Raw genomic sequence first — 18,294 nt, forward strand, 5'->3', positions numbered from 1 at the left:
CTTCTCTGAGCTCTAGACACTCTCACCGACCGGAAGTGACACAGGACAGATGACCGCCGGCCCGGAAGTAACTCTTCGTATCCATGGTGACGGCGGAGGTGAGTATTGCAGCTGTGCAGCGCCTGCGAAACCCTCAGAGAGCTCTGTGCCGCCTGCTGCCGGGACGCCGGCGAGGCGGGGATGATGGATGTGCTCCGACATGTAAGAGTCACACACGGCAGGGATGTATTCCGGCTGCGGGGCCCCCAGGAGCGCTGCGCATGAGTGTGTACAGACTCAGTACTTGTACGTTACTACCATAAATGGGCCCTCCCGTCTCGCCAGGGCCCCGGCACTTGCCCGGGTACGCCGGGTGCTGACGCCGGCCCTGGCTGCAGTGTTACAGAGTTCAGTAATTAGGCTACTTTCACACTGGCGGTTTTTTTTTTTATACGTCGCAATGCGTCGTTTAGGGGAAAAAACGCATCCTGCAAAGTTGTTTGCAGGATGCGTTTTTGCCCCATAGAGTTACATTACCGACGCATTGCGACGTATTGACACACATCGCAACCGTCTTGCGATGGTTGCGCCATGTTGTGGTGGACCGCCGGGAGCAAAAAACGTTAAATGTAACGTTTTTTGCAGCCGACGGACCGCTTTTTCCGACTGCGCATGCGCGGCCGGAACTCCGCCACCACCTCCCCGCACCTCACAATGGGGCAGCGGATGCGCCGGAGAAATGCATCCGCTGCACCCGTTGTGCGGCACAACAAACGCTAGCGTCGGAATCTCGGCCCGACGCAATGCAACGGGCCGAATCCGACGCTAGTGTGAAAGTAGCCTTAGCTGTACTTGCCCCCAATGTAATGAATGGATTGATTTGCATTTTACCAGTGAGGCTATGTGCACACGCTGGGGATCCGCACTGATTTTCCGCTGCGGATCTGCAGCAGTTTTCCATGAGTTTACAGTACCATGTAAACCTATGGAAAACAAAATCACCGTCTGTGGCATTGTATACCGACGTTCTAGCTACTATGACACAGGACATACTATTGAATGCTGTAATAATTGTGTGACGCCATTGTCACCTGAGGGTTATTGGCAGAGATATATGTTTATATATGTTCTTTGTGTACAGTTCAGCACTTTTTTTTTTTTGTTTTGTTAAGAAAAACAATTTTTTTAAATTGAGATTACAGCCTTAAATTGATTGGAAGGCTTGTTCCTACACTCAGGATGATACACTATTGCTGTAATCTTCTCTGTTTTGCTGCATGTTCGTGTTGACATCTCCCAGCTGATTTCTCATGTTTTGCTTTTAGCAGGTCGGGATATTTTTCTTCTTTTGGTGATAATTATTTATACACAGCGATTAAAGGGAACCAGAAATAATGCTGTTAACCTGCAGCCGGGAGAAAATAAAGAGAATTTTTCTGCAGGTTAACAGCATTATTCCTGGTGACAGGTTCCTTTTAGACTTTTAAAGGGAACCAGCTGGATGGGGTAATGTTACTACCCTGTAGATAAAGGGTTAATCTACAGGTAAATAGCATTATGAAGGTGCCCAACCGCTGTATTGAAAGTGCGGCAACTGGGAGAAAATTAGCTGTATTCCTCCCTGGAGCAGCCGGCTTTCAGTCACCACTCACAGCACTAAGCGCGGTGGCTGTATCTTGAGCACTATATGACATCCACATTCCATACACTGGATTTATAGGCAGCGGGTGGCCTACAACAAGGGTGCTGCAGGACACAAACAAGGGGGAGGCTATGTGCACACAGAGCTTTTTGAGGAGTCTTTGCAGTTGGGTCCCCTCTTGGGTTAAGTTCACATTGGGCGTTTGTGTTGCGTTTTTTTTCTGCAGCAAAACCTGAGTGCTTGGCAGGAAAGAAGATTTGTTTCTTGCAGCGTTTTTTGGTGCGTTTTTTCATTCAATTCAATGGGTAAAAAATGCTGAAAGAAGAAGTGACATGCCCTATGTACTGATGACAAAAAAAAACGTGAGTGCATGAGATTTCTGAAATCTCATAGACATAGCTGGTACTGCCAAATGCAGCTGAAAAGTGGCATACAAAGCAACAAAATTACAGCAAAAACACCCAGTGTGAACGTAGCCTAAGAAAAACATCCGAAAAAGGGAGAGGAAAAAAAACATTTGCTCAAAAAGACTCTTCATATTGAAAAATTACTTGTTCATATGTTCAATCTTTTGCTCATGTTTGTCATCAGCATCAGGTTTTTTTATCATGAGCATGCGTCAACCAAAGCAATGGGCCTGCACCCCTGTTGGTATTGTGTAGGTGCACATTTACACTGTGGCCATTAACAAACATAACCTGTATGTCTGTCTAGAAATCTTATAAAGGGACTTTTTTATAAGATTTCTTAGGGTATGTGCACACGCTGCGGATTTTGCTGTGGATCCGCAGTGTTTCCGCAGCTGCGGATCCGCAGCAGTTTCCCATGAGTTTACAGTACAATGTAAGCCTATGGGAAATGAAATCCACAGTGCACATGCTGTGGAAAAAAACGCGCGGAAACGCAGCGGATTATTTTCTGCAGCATGTCAATTCTTTGTGTGGAATCCGCAGCATTTTTACACCTGCTCCAATAGAAAACTGCAGATGTAAAACCGCAGCGGAATCCCCAATAGAAACCGCGATAAATCCGCAGGAAAAACCGCAGTGATTTTGCACTGCGGATTTATCAAATCCGCTGCAGAAAAATCAGCAGAGGAGCTTTCTACGTGTGCACATACCCTAAGGGTGTGTGTCCACGTTCAGGATTGCATCAGGATTTGGTTAGGATTTTATGCAGGTAAAATCCTGACCAAATCTGCACCTGAGGTCACTGGCAGGTCACCTGCGCTGTCCTTGCGTTCTTTCTGCAATGTAAGGACATGCGGTGCGTCTTTAAGAATGCAGCATGTGCGTTTCCGCGGGTCTGCCGCATGCGTCTTTTAATGCATAGTGGAGACAGGATTTCATGAAATCCCCTCCATTATGCTGTAACATCTGGACGCTGCCTTTTTGACGCTGCGGCTCAACGCCGCTGTTTCCTGAACGTGGAAACATACCCTAAACAGACATACAGATGCAACTCCATGATTAAGACCTGCTTGGGTCCAAACATGTTGGTTTCTATGCCTTTTTTAAAATCATGAGTGTATCAAAACTGCCTGACCTTTTTGTTACCTGTTTTTAATATGAAGAAATGAATAGATGTTTTAAGAAACCACGGATTTCCTGGGATCATTTGTCCAAAGAGGCGCTGGATGTTAACTATTTGATGCATATCAACCTTCACCCAGTGGATCCGTGCAGCCCGGAGGACATATTAACCAGAGGAGGAGGTGAGCTGACAATCTCATTTTATATATATAAAAAGAGCAAATACCCTGCAGTCGGTAAATAAAAAGTAATAGTACATGTAAATAACACAGGGAACTTCATTAACACTGTTTTGATAAAGAAAGTATAAAGCTATCCCACCGCGAAAAGATGTACCCAGTCAGGATGACTTTGTATTAAACGCCTCCTCGTGCCATCAGGCCTCAATAAACAGAAAACAGAGCAGGACCCAGGCCTGACCGGCCAAGTACCTGCCTGTGGAAAGCCATATAGACTAACTGCACAGCCCAAAAAAGGAAGAGCCGCACCCCTGTATGTACATAGTATGGCCAGTTTCACACATCAGTGGCTCCGGTACGTGAGGTGACAGTTTCCTCACGTACCGGAGACACTGACTCACGTAGACACATTGAAATCAAAATATAAAACTATACATTTACATAAAAATACATATTTATGTATATAATATACCGTATATATATTATACACATAAAAGTTTGTGTTTTTATGTAAAAAAAAAAGCAAACAAAACAGTTACGTTTAGCATTGTTGCATCTGGAATGACCCACTGTATAAAACTGTCGCACTAGGTAACCGCTTCAGTGAACACCGTGAAAAAAATTAAAGTCTGGGCAAAAAAACCTATGCTTTTTCATCATACTGCCGAACAAAAAGTGGAATAAAACGCAATCAAAAAGTATGGTATCACTGATATCGTACTGACCTAAAGAATATAGCTGCCTTAGGCTGCCGTCACACTAGCAGTATTTGGTCAGTATTTTACATCAGTATTTGTAAGCTAAAACCAGGAGTGGAACAATTAGAGGAAAAGTATAATAGAAACATATGCACCACTTCTGTATTTATCACCCACTCCTGGTTTTGTCTTACAAATACTGATGTAAAATACTGACCAAATACTGCTAGTGTGACGGCAGCCTTATCAGTTTTACCACACGCAAAACGACATAACCTCCCCTCACCAGACAATAAAATTCCTGACTGGTTTTATTTTGCCTCCCTAAAATTGGAATAGAAAGCAATCAAAAGACGTTCTGTGACCGAAAATGGTACCAATAAAAACTCCAACTCGTCCTGCAAACAACAAGCCCCCACATAACTCTGTCGGCATAGATAATGGAAAATTAAAGCTCTCAGAATATAACAATGCAAAAGCTAGTTTTTGCAATAAAAGTGTTTTTTAGTGTGTGACAGCAGCCAAACAGCGCTTACACCGGGGTTTCCATGTAAACCTCTGAAATAAGTGATTCAGAAGGAACCCACGGTGGGAGATTCCCTATAAGGCCGGCTTCACACTCAGCGTATGAAAATACGGTCCGTATATTACGGCCGTAATACGCTGAAATGTCCCGAAAATAGTGGTCCGTAGCTCCTCCGTAGGCAGGGTGTGTCAGCGTTTTTTGCGCATGGCATCCTCCGTATGTAATCCGTATGGCATCCGTACTGCGTGGTTTTCTCGCAGGCTTGCAAAACCAACATACCGCTATAGAAATGATCCATGTGTCCCAAAAAGAAAAAAAAAAAAAAAAATAAATATATATATATATATATATATATATATATATATATATATATATACAGTGGGGCAAAAAAGTATTTAGTCAGTCAGCAATAGTGCAAGTTCCACCACTTAAAAAGATGAGAGGCGTCTGTAATTTACATCATAGGTAGACCTCAACTATGGGAGACAAACTGAGAAAAAAAAATCCAGAAAATCACATTGTCTGTTTTTTTATCATTTTATTTGCATATTATGGTGGAAAATAAGTATTTGGTCAGAAACAAACAATCAAGATTTCTGGCTCTCACAGACCTGTAACTTCTTCTTTAAGAGTCTCCTACTTTTTTGCCCCACTGTATATATATATATATATATATATATATATATATGTCATTAGACACATATATGTATATATATTAATATTTTTTCCAGCGCTATACAGCTTGAAAGCCGGTAATTCAATTACCGGCTTTTTCTTTCTCCTTCCTAAAACCCGATATGATTTGAGACATGGTTTACATACAGTAAACCATGTCTTCTCTCCATTTTTTTTGCAGATTTCACACTACTAATGTCAGTAGAGTGTATCTGCAAAATTTGACCGTTCTAGCTCTTAAAATAAAGGGTTAAATGGCGGAAAAAATTGGCGTGGGCTCCCGCGCAATTTTCTCCGCCAGAGTAGTAAAGCCAGTGACTGAGGGCAGATATTAATAGCCTGGAGAGGGTCCATGGTTATTGGCCCCCCCTGGCTACAAATATCTGCCCCCAGCCACCCCAGAAAAGGCACATCTGGAAGATGCGCCTATTCTGGCACTTGGCCACTCTCTTCCCATTCCCGTGTAGCGGTGGGATATGGGGTAATGAAGGGTTAATGCCACCTTGCTATTGTAAGGTGACATTAAGCCTAATTAATAATGGAGAGGCGTCAATTATGACACCTATCCATTATTAATCCAATTGTAGTAAAGGGTTAAATAAAACACAAACACATTATTTAAAATTATTTTAATGAAATAAAAACAATGGTTGTTGGAGTATTTTATTCTACGCCCAATCCAGTCACTGAAGACCCTCGTTCTGTGAAAGAAAAAACATAATAAACCAACAATATACTTACCCTCCGCAGATCTGTAACGTCCAACGATGTAAATCCTTCTGAAGGGGTTAAAACATTTTGCAGCAAGGAGCTTTGCTAATGCAATGCTACTCCTCGCTGCAAAACTGGGAGCTTTCTAGGTAAGTTCCCACGATCTATGAACAGCCAGCAGAGGGCGCCTCACCGCAAATGAAGCTAAATATAGCTCATTGATCTATATTTAGACTCATTCCCCGGGGTTTTGCAGCGAGGAGCAGCCTGCATTAGCAAAGCTCCTTGCTGCAAAATGTTTTAACCCCTTCAGAAGGATTTACATCGTTGGACGTTACAGATCTGCGGAGGGTAAGTATATTGTTGGTTTATTATGTTTTTTCTTTCACAGAACGAGGGTCTTCAGTGACTGGATTGGGCGTAGAATAAAATACTCCAACAACCATTGTTTTTATTTCATTAAAATAATTTTAAATAATGTGTTTGTGTTTTATTTAACCCTTTACTACAATTGGATTAATAATGGATAGGTGTCATAATTGACGCCTCTCCATTATTAATTAGGCTTAATGTCACCTTACAATAGCAAGGTGGCATTAACCCTTCATTACCCCATATCCCACCGCTACACGGGAATGGGAAGAGAGTGGCCAAGTGCCAGAATAGGCGCATCTTCCAGATGTGCCTTTTCTGGGGTGGCTGGGGGCAGATATTTGTAGCCAGGGGGGGGCCAATAATCATGGACCCTCTCCAGGCTATTAATATCTGCCCTCAGTCACTGGCTTTACTACTCTGGCGGAGAAAATTGCGCGGGAGCCCACGCCAATTTTTTCCGCCATTTAACTCTTTATTTTAAGAGCTAGAACGGCCAAATTTTGCAGATACACACTACTGACATTAGTAGCGTGGAATCTGCAAAAAAAATGGAGAGAAGACATGGTTTACTGTATGTAAACCATGTCTCAAATCATGTCGGGTTTTAGGAAGGAGAAAGAAAAAGCCGGTAATTGAATTACCGGCTTTCAAGCTGTATAGCGCTGGAATAAATATTAATATATATACATATATGTGTCTCACTGACATATATATATATATATATATACCTATTCTATGTGTACACATTTATTCTACCTATTCTACTGTAAGCTGTCAGTGTGATTTTACTGTACACCGCACTGAATTACCGGCTTTTCTCTCTAACAGAGCTGCGTATTTCTCGCAAGTCACACTGCTTGTCCGTGTGTAATCCGTATTTTTCACGCTTCCATAGACTTTCATTGGCGTATTTCTTGCGCAGTACGGTGACAAACGCAGCATGCTGCGATTTTGTACGGCCGTAGAAAGCCGTATAATACTGATCAGTAAAATACGGCAGATAGGAGCAGGGGCATAGAGAATAATTGTGCCGTATTTTTTGCGAGTTTTACGGACGTAGTTTCTGCGCTCTTACGTCCGTAAAACTCGCAAGTGTGAAGCCGGCCTAATGAGGGAGGTGGAGGCACTGTGGACACTGTCTCAATATGGTCTGGTGGTTTCCATCTTTTTAGACGTGCTTAAAGATATGCGCACACGTTGCGGATTTGGCCCTGCCGATCCGCAGCAGTTGTCCATGCGGTGTACAGTACCATGTTAACCTATGGAAAACCAAATCCGCTGTGCCCAGGCTGCGGAAAATACAACGCGGAAACACTGCGTTGTATTTTCCGCAGCATGTCAATTCTTTGTGCAGATTCCGCAGCGTTTTACACGTATTTCATTGTAGGAATCCGCAGGTGTAAAACCGCAGGCGAAATCCGCAGGTCATTTTACCTGTGGATTCTGCAGAAAATTCCGCAATCTAATCCACAACGTGTGCACACACCCTAACTGTACTAATTTTACAAGCAGAAGCCTGCTAATGCAGCCACCCCTGCCTGTAAAAACCCAGCAAATGAATGGAATGTAGGTGAATGACCTGTAGTTTCCTCGAGTTGTGGTGATGCGCCCTCTGCTGGATGTCCTCATATGAACTCGAACCTGGAAAAATATTCTGAAAAGTTCCCATGCTCGAGTTCATATGAGCAACTCAAGGTAACTACAGGTCATTCCCCTGCATTCCATTCAGTCACAGAATTTTACAGCCAGGAGCACAGCTGCATTAGCAGAGCTCCTGGGTGTAAAATGATTTAACCCCTTCAGATGGATTTACATCGTGGGATATTGTTGATTTTTTATTTTTTACAGAACGAGGGTCTTCAGGTGGATTACCAGTATAATAAAATATTATAACAACCTGTGTATTTATTTCATTAATAATGTGTGTGTGTTTTATTTACCATTTCATAGTATTGGATTAATAATGGATGTGTCATAATTGACGCCTCTCCATTATTAATCTGGCTTAATGTCACCTTACAATAGCAAGGTGACATTAACCCTTCATTACCCCATATCCCACTGCTACATGGGAATGGGAAGAGAGTGGCCAAGTGCCAGAATAGGCGCATCTTCCAGATGTGCCTTTTCTGGGGTGGCTGGGGGCAGATATTTTTAGCCAGCGGGGGGCCAATAACCGTGGACCCTCTCCAGGCTATATGTCTATATATATCCGTTATTTACGGCCGTAATACGCAGAAAAGTCCCCAAAATAGTGGTCTGTATCTCATCCGTAGGCAGGGTGTGTCAGCGTATTTTGCGCATGGCATCCTCCGTATGTAATCCGTATGGCATCCGTACTGTGAGATTTTCTCGCAGGCTTGCAAAACCGACATACAATGGATCCATGGGCTCAAATAATCGTAAAAACATATACACTGTACCGACGCATCCTGTGACAACGCAGCACAATGGGGGCAGCAGATGCATTATTACAACGCATCCGCTGCCCCATTGTGATTTGCGGGGAGGAGGGGGCGGAGTTCCGGCCACACATGCGCGGTCGGAAATGGCGGACACGATGCACAAAATAAGTTACATATAACGTTTTTTTGTTCCGACGGTCCGCCACAACACGACGCAACCGTCGCACGAGTGTGAAAGTAGCCTTAGCAACATTGCTGCTTGTTTCTGGAAATCACCCATGGAGTCAAAATCATCTGTAGATAAATTCCCAAAGGGGTATAAATTCCAAAATGGGGTCACGTGAGGGGGGATTCTGCTCTTCTAGCAATTAGGTGCTCTGTATATGGAATCCGGAAACTATTCTCGGAAAATCTGTGCTGCAGGAGGCAAATGGTGCTCCATCCCTCCTGAGTCTTGCCGTGTGGCTAAGCCATACTATTAAGTCACATATGAAGTATTTCCATGTTCAGAAGAAATTGTGACACAATTTGGTGCCATTTTTACCCACTTCCGAAACTGTAAAATCTGGGGCTAAAACAAAATTTTGGTGGTAAAAATGTAATTCTTTTTTCTTCACTGCCCAATGGTGTAATGTTCTATTACACACCCATGGTGTCAATATGATCACTGCACCAATAAATGAATTCATTGAGAGGTGTAGTTTGTAAAATGGGGTCACTTATGGGGGTTCTGCTGTTCTGGCAGCTCAGGGGCTCTCCCAGTGGGTCATAGCAACAACAAACAAATTTCCCTTCTGAGCTATTTCAAGTGCCTGAAAAGTTTTCCCGATTATTAGTAGGGTATTGGCACATTCAGGAGTAATTGCACAACAAACTGAGGTCCATTTTTTCCTATTGTAGTGCAGCGGTGTTCTCACTGTGCAGTGATGAGGCAGTGACCCAGGAAAATTCAAAGTAAACATAGTTTTAATGTCCAAACTTAGAAACAAAACAAAACGGTATCCTCCGGATCGCAGCCAGGAAACAAGACAGTCCGTAAATGCGTCTGGTTGCCGAGGGTGACTGCACCACCGTACTACGCCAGAGGGCCAGGAGTTTGCTCTGCTTGGCTGTGTTCCCTCACACAAGCTGAGCTTTTGCAGAGCCGTCTGCTCTGCATCTTGCAAACTCCACACTGACACACTTAACTCTCTGCTGCAAGGTTTTTTTTTTTACAAGGAACCTGTGGCCATAGGCCACATGAAAAACCCAGCCGGGGAGGAAATGGACCGCCCCACTACCTTCCTGTGGTCCATTTAAAAAATAAAAGCCCATGACGGGTTTTCCTAAATCTGCCTTGGACAAATACACTGCTTAAAAAAATAAAGGGAACACTTAAACAACAGGATTTAACTCCAAGTAAATCAAACTTCTGTGAAATCAAACTGTCCACTTAGGAAGCAACACTGATTGACAATCAATTTCACATGCTGTTGTGCAAATGGAATAAACAACAAATGGAAATTGGCAATTATCAAGACACACTCAATAAAGGAGTGGTTCTGTAGGTGGGGACCACAGACCACATCTCAGTACCAATGCTTTCTAGATGATGTTTTGGTCACTTTTGAATGTTGGTTGTGCTTTCACACTCGTGGTATCATGAGACGGACTCTACAACCCATACAAGTGGCTTAGGTAGTGCAGCTCATCCAGGATGGCACATCAATGCGAACTGTGGCAAGGTTTGCTGTGTCTGTCAGCGTAGTATCCAGAGGCTGGAGGCGCTACCAAGAGACAGGCCAGTAAATCAGGAGACATGGAGGGGGCCATAGGAGGGTAACAACCCAGCAGCAGGACCGCTACCTCAGCCTTTGTGCAGCGAAGAACAGGAGGAGCACTGCCAGAGCCCTGCAAAATGACCTCCAACAGGCCACAAATGTGCATGTGTCTGCACAAACGTTTAGGAACCGACTCCATGAGGATGGCCTGAGTGCCCGACATCCACAGATGGGGGTTGTGCTCACAGCCCAACACAGTGCAGGACGATTGGCATTTGCCAAATAACACCAGGATTGGTAAATTTGCCACTGGCGCCCTGTGCTCTTCACAGATGAAAGCAGGTTCACACTGAGCACATGTGACAGAGTCTGGAGACGCCGTGGAGAGTGACTTGCTGCCTGCAACATCCATCAGCATGACTGGTTTGGCAGTGGGTCAGTAATGGTGTGGGGTGGCAATTCTTTGGAGGGCCGCACAGCTCTCCATGTGCTTGCCAGAGGTAGCCTGACAGCCATTAGGTACCGAGATGAGTTCCTCAGACACCTTGTGAGACTATGTGCTGGTGCCGTTGGCCCTGGGTTCCTCCTAATGCAGGACAATGCCAGACCTCATGTGGCTGGAGTGTTTCAGCAGTTCCTGCAAGATGAAGGTGATGAAGGACTATGGTCTGGCCCGCCCGCCCGTTCCCCAGACCTGAATCTGATTGAACACATCTGGGACGTCATGTCTCGCCTGATCCACCAATGTCACGTTGCACCACAGACTGTCCAGAAGTTGGCGGATGCTTTGGTCCAGGTCTGGGAAGAGACCATCCCCCGCCTCATCAGGAGCATGCCCAGGCGTTGTAGGGAGGTCATACAGGCACGTGGAGGCCATTCACACTACTGAGCATCATTTCTTTGTCTTGAGGCATTTCCACTGAAGTTGGATCAGCCTGTAACTTCATTTTCCACTTTGATTTTAAGCATCATTCCAACTCCAGACCTCTGTGGGTTATAAGTTGTGATTTACGTTGATCATTTTTAGGTTTTATTGTTCTTAACACATTCCACTATGTAATGAATAAAGTTTTACAACTGGAATATTTAATTCAGTGATATTTAGGATGTGGGATTTTAGTGTTCCCTTTATTTTTTTGAGCAGTGTAGCTTGCCCAAGGCCAACACTCAATTTTATTCTGCATTGGAATCACAGCTATGCCTGTGACTGCAATGCACTCGCACGGCCTCCACATGCTTGTGTGTGCCGTTATGACCTGGTGGTTAGGAGCACCAGGAATGACCTGATAGTTAAACCTCATGCAGGACGAGCTCTGGGATGTGGGAGCTCTGCTGACCGCAAGCCCTAATCCTATCACACACACTAGAAATAGCCGTGGAGTGCTCCGGACCAGACCTAGGCTGTTATGAAAGGTAATTCAGTACCACAATGGACATAGAGGTCAGCGCACATACAGTGACCTGGCAATAACCCAAAAAACAAGAACGAGCTCTGAGACGTGGGAACTCTGTTGACCGCAATCCCTAATCCTCTCCAACCACACTAAAGGCAGCCGTGGATTGCGCCTAACGCTCCCTATGCAACTCGGCACGGCCTGAGAAACTAGCTAACCTGAAGACAGAAAATAAGCCTACCTTGCCTCAGAGAAATATCCCCAAAGGAAAAGGCAGCCCCCACATATAATGACTGTGAGTTAAGATGAAAAGACAAACGTAGAGATGAAATAGATTTAGCAAAGCGAGGCCCAACTTTCTGAACAGAGCGAGGATAGGAAAGGTAACTTTGCGGTCAACACAAAACCCTACAAAAACCACGCAAAGGGGGCAAAAAGACCCTCCGTACCAAACTAACGGCACGGAGGTACACCCTCTGCGTCCCAGAGCTACCAGCAAGCAGGAAAAAACAAACAGACAAGCTGGACAGAAAAAAACAGCAACAAATAGCAAAGAATAACTTAGCTATGCAGAGCAGCAGGCCACAGGAACGATCCAGGAGGAGACAGGTCCAATACTAGAACATTGACTGGAGGCCAGGATCAAAGCACTAGGTGGAGTTAAATAGAGCAGCACCTAACGACTTCACCATATCACCTGAGGAAGGAAACTCAGAAGCCGCAGTACCACTTTCCTCCACCAACGGAAGCTCACAGAGAGAATCAGCCGAAGTACCACTTGTGACCACAAGAGGGAGCTCTGCCACAGAATTCACAACACTAGGCGCCTCGTCACAGCCTAAGAACTATCTAGCCCTAGAGATAGAAAATAAAGCCTACCTTGCCTCAGAGAAATTCCCCAAAGGTAAAGGAAGCCCCCCACATATATTGACTGTGAGTAAAGATGAAAGTCACAAACGCAGAAACGAAACAGGTTTCAGCAAAGGGAGGCCAGACTTACTAAATAGACAGAGGATAGGAAAGGTCTTGCGATCAGCACAAAAACCTACAAAAGACCACGCAGAGTGTGCAAAAAGAACCTCCGCACCGACTCACGGTGCGGAGGGGCCACTCTGCATCCCAGAGCTTCCAGCTAGCAAGACAAAATCATGATAACCAGCTGGACAAGAAAACAGAGAACAAATAATGACTATCAGGAACTTAGCTTCTGCAGGAGAAGGCAGGTCACCAGAGAGATTCAGGAGCGAACTGAACCAATGCAAAAACATTGACAGCTGGCATGGAGTAACGATCTGAGAGGAGTTAAATAGAGCAGCCAACCAAAGGATAAACCACGTCACCTGTGTAAGGAACCTCAGAAGCAGCAGCTTCACTCATAGCCACCAGAGGGAGCCCATAGACAGAACTCGCCGAAGTACCATTCACGACCACAGGAGGGAGTTCGACAACAGAATTCACAACAGTGTGCATCCTGGGGGACACATAGTGACCCTTGCAATTGACCCCCTTCGCTGCCTCATACCATAGAAAATTAAAAACTTGGGGCGAAATCAACATTTTAGCAGTAAAAATGTAATTTATTCTTTCCTCACCGCCCAATAGTATAAAACTCTGTGGGGCACGTGTGCTGTAAACATGATCACTGCACCCCTAGATGAATGTGTTGAGGTGTAATTGTAAAACGGGGTCACTTATGGGGGTGAAGGGGAGTCTGCTGTTATGGCACCTCAGGGGCTCTGCCAATGTGACATGACACCCTCAAACTATTTCAGCAAAAGCTGAACTCCAGTATGGTGCCTCTTCCCTTCTGAGCTTTACCCGGTGCCTCAAATGTAGTATTCCCCCACATATGAGGTATCGGCAAACTCAGGAGAAATTGTACAACAAATTTTGGGGTCCATTTTATTTTGCTATCCTTTTATAAAGTTTCAAAAATTGTGAGGGGTTTTCCATTGTCTAGGCACATCAGGGGCTCCCGTGTAGCGGTGGGATATGGGGTAATAAGGGGTTAATGTCACCTTGCTATTGTAAGGTGACATTAAGCCGGGTAAATAATGGAGAGGCGTCAATAAGACGCCTATTATTAATCCTAGTGTAGTGAAAGAGTTAAAAAAATAAATAAAGACACAAGCAGAAAAAAGTATTTTAATATTCTTCATTTAACCATACTTACCATACTTCAGCGCCTGCAAAAAACGTAAAATAATAAACCGTATACTACTTGTCTGCCGTAGTCCAATTAATAACGAGTGTCCCACGACGATCTACCTATAGAACAGTGACATCGGGTGATGTCACTGCTCTATAGGACCCTCAGTGACACACTGACAGGAGACAATGGCTCCTGCAGTGCATCACTGAGAGGTTACTATAGTTCAGAGTCTCACTTTATGGCATTTGCTGCGTGGGAAATTTCTCTCACAGCAATGCCAAAAGTGAGACTAGGAACTATTTTTTTACAGTGGCAGAGTAATACTGTGCGGAAGGATACCTTCCTCCCGTCATTGTATTCCTGGAGCCCCTAGAGAGCGGTCGCATCAGCTGATGCTGCCGTTCTCCATGGGAGATCGTCATGGGACATTCGTGGATTTCTGCGGATCAGGGAGCATATTGGTTGTTTGTTATTTTCATATTTTTTTACAGATGACACTGGCTTCGGGGATCAAAGTGACAAGTGATGGTGAGTATGTACTCTATGTTATATGTACTGTATGTTATATGTATGTAATGTATGAATGTATTGCATGTAGTATGTATGTTATATGCATGTATGTAATATGCATGTATGTAGTATGTATGTATGTATTATGTTGTATGTATGCATGTAGTATGTATGAATATAGTATGTATGTATGTAGTATGTATGTTTGTGTTTTTTACATTCAACACATTAGCCGGATGATGGGACTACTACTGTCCCATGATTGGCTAATGTGTCAATCACTGTCATTGTAGCAGGCATAGACCGATGGGACTTGTAGTCCCATCAGACGATGCCTGCACACAGAGACCCCCGAGAGGCCCGTACAGACCCCCCACGGTCCCGCACACACAGACACGCAGTCTCCGCCCACGCACCGCCCACACTCTTCCCCCCTCCGGAACTGGATGTGCAAAGCAAAGTAAGGGCTTATTTTCATTCCGATATTTGTGTCCCATTGACTTGCACTGGTTTCTGGTATCGGCGATACCCGATATTTTTTGAGTATTGGTCCGATCCAATCCAATCCGATATTTCCCGATATCGGAAGGTATCGCTCAACACTAGTGAAAAGTAAAAAGTATCATTTTTTTCCCATCCACGTTGCTTAAGTCATGCGAAGCACCTGAAGGGTTAATAAACTAATTGAATGTGGTTTTGCGCACGTCGAGGGGTGCAGTTTTTAGAATGGTGTTACTTTTGGGTATTTTGTTATAATGACCCCCCAATCTCACTTCAAATGTGAGGTGGTCCCTAAAAAAATGGTTTTGTAAATTTTGTTGGAAAAATGAGAAATCGATGGTCAACTGTTACTTAACCCCTTAGTGACAGAGCCAATTTGGTACTTAATGACCAGGCCAATTTTTGCAATTCTGACCACTGTCACTTTATGAGGTTATAACTCTGGAACGCTTCAACGGATCCCACTGATTCTGAGATTGTTTTTTCGTGACATATTGTACTTCATGTTAGTGGTAACATTTCTTCGATATTACTTGCGATTATTTATGAAAAAAACGGAAATATGGCGAAAATTTTTAAAATTTTGCAATTTTCAAACTTTGTATTTTTATGCCCTTAAATCAAAGAGATATGTCACGAAAAATAGTTAATAAATAACATTTCCCACATGTCTACTTTACATCAGCACAATTTTTGTTAGGGAGTTATAAGGGTTAAAAGTTGACCAGCAATTTCTCATTTTTACAACACCATTTTTTTTTTAGGGACCACATCACATTTGAAGTCATTTTGAGGGGTTTATATGATAGAAAATAATGAAGTGTGACACCATTCTAAAAACTACACACCTCAAGGTTCTCAAAACCACATTCAAGAAGTTTATTAACCCTTTACGTGCTTCACAGGAACTGAAACAATGTGGAAGGAAAAAATGAACATTTAACTTTTTTTTGCAAACATCTTAATTCAGAACCATTTTTTTTATTTTCACAAGTGTAAAAACAGAAATGTAACCATAAATTTTGTTATGCAATTTCTCCTGAATACGCCAATACCCCATATGTGGGGGTAAACCACTGTTAGGGCGCACCGCAGAACTTACAAGTGAAGGAGCGCCGTTTGACTTTTTCAATGCAGAATTGGCTGGAATTGAGATCGGACGCCATGTCACGTTTAGAGAGCCCCTGATGTGCCTAAACAGTGGAAACTCCCCACAAGTGACACCATTTTGGAAACTAGACCCCTTAAGGAACTTATCTAGATGTGTGGTGAGCACTTTGAACCCCCAAGTGCTTCACAGAAGTTTATAACGTAGAGCCGTGAAAATAAAAAATCGCTTTTGTTTACACAAAAATGATCTTTTCGCCCACAAATTCTTATTTTCACAAGGGTAACAGGAGAAATTAGACCACAAAAGTTGTTGTGCGATTTCTCCTGAATACGTCGATACCCCATATGTGAGGGTAAACCACTGTTTGGGCGCACCGCAGGGCTTGAAAGTGAAGGAGCGCCGTTTTACTTTTTCAATGTAGAATTGGCTGGAATTGAGATTGGACGCCATGTCGCGTTTGGAGAGCCCCTGATGTGCCTAAACAGTGGAAACCCCCCACAAGTGACACCATTTTGGAAACTAGACCCCTTAAGGAACTTATCTAGATGTGTGGCGAGCACTTTGAACCCCCATGTGCTTCACAGAAGTTTATAACGTAGAGCCGTGAAAAAAAAAACATTGCATTTTTTCTACAAAAATGATCTTTTTGCCCACAAATTTTTATTTTCACAAGGGTAACAGGAGAAATTAGACAACTAAAATTGTTGTGCAATTTCTCCTGAGTACGTCGATACCCAATATGTAGGGGTAAACCACTGTTTGGGCGCACCGCAGAGCTTGGAAGAGAAAGAGTGCCGTTTTACTTTTTCAATGTAGAATTGGCTGGAATTGAGATCGGACGCCATGTCGCGTTTGGAGAGCCCCTGATGTGCCTAAACAGTAGAAATCCCCCACAAGTGACCCCATTTTGGAAACTAGACCCCCCATGGAACTTATCTAGATGTGTGGTGAGAACCTTGAATGCCCAAGTGCTTCACAGAAGTTTATAATGCAGACCCGTGAAAATAAAAAATATTTTTTTCCCACAAAAAAGATATTGTAGCCCCCAAGTTTTTATTTTCACAAGGGTAACAAGTGAAATTGGACCCCAAAAGTTGTTGTCCAATTTGTCCTGAGTATGCTGGTACCCCATATGTGGGGGTAAACCACTGTTTGGGCGCACGGCAGAGCTCGGAAGGAAGGAGCGCCGTTTTGGAATGCAGACTTTGATAGAATGGTCTGCGGGTATTATGTTGCGTTTGCAGAGCCACTGATGTACCTAACCAGTAGAAACCCTCCACAAGTGACCCCATTTTGGAAACTAGACCCCCCAAGGAACTTATCTAGATGTGTGGTGAGAACTTTGAATGCCCAAGTGCTTCACAGAAGTTTAGAATACAGAGTCGTGAAAATAAAAAATATTTTTTTTTTCCACAAAAAAAGATATTGTAGCCCCCAAGTTTTTATTTTCACAAGGGTAACAGGAGAAATTGGACTGCAATAGTTGTTGTCCAATTTATCCCGAGTACGCTGATGCGCCATATGTGGGGGTAAACCACTGTTTGGGCGCACGGCAGAGGTCGGAAGGGAAGGAGCGCCTTTTTGGAATGCAGACTTTGATAGAATGGTCTGTGGGCATTATATTGCGATTGCAGAGCCCCTGATATACCCAAACTGTAGTAACCCCCCACAAGTGACCCCATTTTGGAAACTAGACCCCCCAAGGAACTTATCTAGATGTGTGGTGAGAACTTTGAATGCCCAAGTGCTTCACAGAAGTTTAGAATGCAGAGTCGTGAAAATAAAAAATATTTTTTTTTTCACAAAAAAGATATTGTAGCCCCCAAGTTTTTATTTTCACAAGGGTAACAAGAGAAATTGGACCCCAGAAGTTGTTGTCCAATTTATCCCGAGTACGCTGATGCCCCATATGTGGGGGTAACCCACTGTTTGGGCGCACGGCAGAGCTCAGAAGGGAGGGAGCACCATTTGACTTTTTGAGCGCAAAATTGGCTGTCGTGTTTGGAGACCCCCTGATGTAACTAAACAGTGGATACCCCCCAATTCTAGCTCCAACCCTAACCCCAACACACCTCTAACCTTAATCCCAACCTGATCCATAATCCTAATCACTAACCCTAACCATAATCACAACCCTTACCCCA

Source organism: Ranitomeya imitator, chromosome 3 (assembly GCF_032444005.1).
Source record: "Ranitomeya imitator isolate aRanImi1 chromosome 3, aRanImi1.pri, whole genome shotgun sequence".
Lineage (NCBI taxonomy): Eukaryota > Metazoa > Chordata > Amphibia > Anura > Dendrobatidae > Ranitomeya > Ranitomeya imitator.